A 4,797-nucleotide genomic window follows, 5' to 3' on the forward strand; every position below is an offset into this window, starting at 1 on the left:
AGTAGCTCTGCTTGCCCCATTCCTGCCCGCAGTGCAGCCCCCTACTGGAAAGAGACTTGTGCTCCCAGGACACCATCACAGAGGCTCCTGCCCTGTCAGGATCTCTCCTCCCTTGCCGCTCCAGCAGAAGGGACAGGGGCGTGGCCGGAGGCCAGCCAACATGGCCCCTTAGACGAAGAGGGAAGGGAGGGGGCTTATTTCCCTGCTCACCCTGCACAGGGGGCGATTGGTGGAGGCAGTGGTCAGGGTTAGCAGACTCCAGCTGTGGTCCCTTGGGGGCAGTGGAGAGAATAAACCCTCTCCCTGCCCCCTTTGCCTCAGGGGGCTATGCCAGCACCTGGCCATGCCCCCATGCCTGTAGAAGCAAGCAGGTAGGAACACTGATACAAGCTGCTGCACCCTGGCCAGGCAGACCCCAGCTGGGGTCCATGCTGCTGAGACAGGGGACAGAAGGGGGAATTATACCCCTATCTCCATTTGCTTCACGCTGCTGCTGGAGCCGTGAGCAGAGAAATGCCTAGTAGGGTCTTCAGCACCCTGCCCAGGTAGATCCCAGCTGGGGTCTGTGCTGCTGGGACAGAGGAGGGAGGGGGAAATAAACCTCTTCCCTGCCCACTTTGCCTTACAGGGGCCAGCATCTGGCCATGCCCCCGCCCCTGCTCTGGCTAGAGAGCAGAGGGTCAGGGCCCATAGGGGAGGCACAGGGGCCCTCCCCTGAGATTGGCCCTCACTGACCAGGGAGTGGGAGCACCGAGAGAAATGCCAGCCAGTGTCCCTCCTGAGAGTGGTGCCAGCCAGGGAGTGGGGCCACCTAGAAAAGCATCAGTGGCACTTCTGGTTTTGCTGCCGGCACTTCCAGGGTCAGTGATCAACAGTCCTTCCCCCCCCCCTGCCCCCAGGTCAGCAATCAGCCATTAGAGGACACCCCCTGCCCCATCAGCGATCGGCTGCTGGTGCTCCCTCATAGTCAGGAGGCACCAATCACCCATGGCAAGCCCAGCCCTATTCTGCTAGAGCAGAGAACACAGCCCAGGGCTGCAGAGCATGCTGAGAGACTCTGGTTTAACTTAGGCCAGGAAGGGGTCTGGGGCTGAAGTTCCCTAAACTGGTTTGAGCCAAATCAGTTAAGTCTGATACTACATTCAACCAAGTTTATCTCAAACCAGTTTTTGGTCATTTTGAAACTGGTTTGTGTGCACTCAATGAATGTTTTGCTACAGGTTTAAACCAGTTTCTGCTCACTTAAACCAGTTTATGTGTAACTTCTGTCCCTAGTCCAGACGTTCAGTGCCTTAACAGTTGTAGCTTCTGCCAGAGAGTAACAGATTAGAGCTGCTGCTGACTGCCTAATACCTCAGCAAGGGCACATTTCAGTCAGGGCAAAGTTCCTTAGCCTTTCTCCAACCCTGGAATAGCCACAAAGCAGTGGGGGTTTTGAGGCACTCTATACCAGGTGCAGCTGGTGAACTCAGACTGGTGGGGCAGGTGCAACATCACACAGGTGTGGGTGGGGGGGAGGTGCAGCTGGCTGGACACTCAGGCTAGGAGCAGGGAGGCTGCAAACCCCCCCAACTCCCAGCCGGCTTCAAAACCCCCTACCCCAGCTCCCATGTGATGCTCCACCTGCCCCACCAGTCTGAGTTCACCAGCCATACCTGTCCTATACTCAAGTTACTCTGGAGATTGCAACATTGTAATATTTTATAGGGTCTACCCCACCATGAGCAGCCCCACCATGTTGCCAGGAGGCCTTCCAGTTGGATGCTGTTTACGGGCATACCCAGGACCCACTGTAAGGTAAATGTTTTATGCTACTATTCACATTGTGATACAGGAATCCTCACTAAAATGGTTAGAATTCTTTCTAGCTAGAGGGAGTAATGCTGAATGTATAAGCCTGAGGATCTTTTGTGGTTTTAACACAAAGAAAGTGCAGACAATCCAGTTCTCTCTTAAAATATGCTCTTAACTTGCAAGACTGCATTAAGACAGATTTTAATTAAGTTTCAAGTTTCATTGCCCCAGCCAGTTCCCTACACCTGGTGTCAGAAAGGTATTATGCTTTGCAAACACACAGTTGGCAAATGCAATTTGAGATAGTCTTCACCTACCTCTGAAATAGCAGCGATTGGTCACACCTGGACATGGCACACCTTTCTGAGGCAGCATAAAGCAGTGGTTCAGTCTTTTTTTTTTTTTTTTACCAGGACCCACTTGTAAACATCAATGGCTAGTCCTGACCTAGCATCCCCCACTCCCAGACACCAGCCTCCCAGTCTGTGGGGTGGGTGTGTGGGGCAAAGGGGGGCCCAAGCAGCCCCTCACAGGCTGGAACTCTGCTAGCCTGCAAGGGAAAAGCCACAGTTTCCCACATTTTTCTCCTTTAAAGAAGAATATGTTTTTAAAATTTGTTGATTCATTTTCAAGTTTGTTTGCAACTCTTTCATATATTCTTGCAACCCACAGGTCAAGAAATGCTGGCATAAAGACTCTACGCTGTGGTGACTGCAACTCAATCAAGCTAGGTCAGGTTTTATAATAGTATAACTATGGTAACACAGAGTTCAGGCCACACTGCAAAAACACTCCAGAGTAAATTAAATACTCTGGCAGTTAACCTGCTGCTGAGCAGACTGCTGTGAATATCCAAACTAACTCAAGCAAGTCTTCAAAAGCTGCTATTAGTGCAACATAGAAGTCCCCTTAGGTATCTGGTTTGTGCATCTTGCTCCCATGTTCACAGTTATATTGATCACCCAATTTAGCGTTAGGAAGGAAATTTTCCCTCAGGTCAGATTGGCAGGGACCTTCGTCTGCAGACTTCTTGTGCTGGGATTCACACAGGAATCTCTCACCTAATCAATTCTCTGACTTGGCGGGGTGGTGGGGGAGCAGCACTCAGGCATTGGTTACACTTTAGTGTCTCTTTTTTTACTTGAGACACACAACTTACCTCCCCTGAGGTCCAGAACACTTTGGTCAAACTGAAGTGTCACTTATGTCAAATTAAGAGTACCCAGGTAAAATTAATGGCCTGTGACATGCAGGTCAGATTAAATCTAATGGTTCCTTTCTGGCCTAAAATATGAAATATCCTTGGTCACCAAAAATAAAAGCAATCAATTAGAACAAGTTGTCACAATATGAATTAACACAGCCATTCTTATTCAACTTCGCTAAGCATGAAAGCTTTTAAATGACACAAAAAGGACAATGATTAGAAGGTACTGTGAAGCCAAACACTCAGGACTGTCAAACCAAAGCAAAGTCAAGCCCCCCCCCCCCCAAAACTACCAAACAATCTTCCACTCCTAGGGTTTCTTTTAATTTGCTTTGAGACTTTTAAGTCACTGTTACTTTCAGACTGTTAAGCATTTAATCACAATTTCCAGTTTTTGTCTGCTACCATGAAGATATAAGGAAACTTAGCTTATATTTAACCAAAAAAGGAAGGAGGGAAATGAGCAGTTTTTCCTGTGCTTGAGGGTTTTAGAGGCCTACACTAGAAGAGATTTACTGCTATTCTAGCACTCTTCTACTACAGACACAGTTTAAACCAGTAAATAATATTTTTGCCAGTATACCTTACATGGGTTTAACAAGCAATTTAACCTATGTAATAAAGATAGAGATCCACACGATATCAACACTGTTGATGCTTTGGCTTTTTCAAACAGAAATCTCACCAAAAAACCAATACACCTATCTGACCTGGCCTAAGAAAACCACGAACAAAGGAAGTGGAAGTAGCACTGAACAAGTGGCCTGTCATTTTGGTTTTTATTTGTGAGAACATAGTTTCCCAAGTATTGTGGGCTTCCAGAATTTGGTCAGTTTTGTCCACTGACTGGATATTAAAATATGCAAGATTCATGGTGTTTCTTGTTTCAATTCTCCTTACTCACAGACAAACCAAATAAAGTGAGAAAAAAGCATTCTCTGAATTCTCTACTCCAATGGAGGAATGTATTATTTTGGTGTGGTTACTCTACAATGAAAACTTCCTATTTGGCTATTTATTTACATTTCAGTTTAATGACTTGAACAAAAAAGGGGGAGATAACATTAACCCAGGACCCCTGTGAGACATTGTCTTTGGATAATTGTTTAGAAAAACAGCGCTGTCCAAATTAACACCAATGTAATATAGCTGTTGACTGGGAATCGCATAATAGTTACACATACAATACATGGGGTTTCCACAACATATTTGCAAAAATATCCAGATGAGGGTCTGTTATTAATGGCTACCAATGTGTGTCTGTTATTAATGGCCACTCACTGCATCCAGAAGGATGCCAGTTTACTCCTACAACTAGACCTGCCAGGATGCAACAAGCACATTAAAATAATTTTGAGCTCTGGGTCGTACCTGCCTTTTCCATAATAACCTTAAGGTTTGACCAAGATAAGTGCCAACTTGAAGACTGCAAGTTGGGGAGTTACAGGCTGGTGATCCTAGGTAGGATAAGCCTCTCCCCATTCTCAGGGCAACCCAACAACCTGAGTCCATCTACCAGAAAAGATTTGTGACTTGGGGATCCAACAATTAAGGGGTAGGGGGGAGGAAACCACCTCTCTCTTGCCCCATCCCACAGATGTTTTCATTTCAGAAGCATCTAGCTGCAATCTTGCAAGCTTTCCATATAAAGACTAGCTAATTGCTCATCAAGAATAATGGATTTCAGAGAGTTTACATGGCCCCTCCTCACCCTTCAGAGCCAGCCATGTAAAGACTCTGTCCACTGCCACCTTCTCCAGCCTCTGGCACCCAGCTTCCCCCTGGCTCCTCTCCCC

The sequence above is a fragment of the Gavialis gangeticus genome, unplaced genomic scaffold (assembly GCF_001723915.1).
Source record: "Gavialis gangeticus isolate Ggan-Ray unplaced genomic scaffold, GavGan_comp1, whole genome shotgun sequence".
Classification (NCBI taxonomy): Eukaryota; Metazoa; Chordata; order Crocodylia; family Gavialidae; genus Gavialis; species Gavialis gangeticus.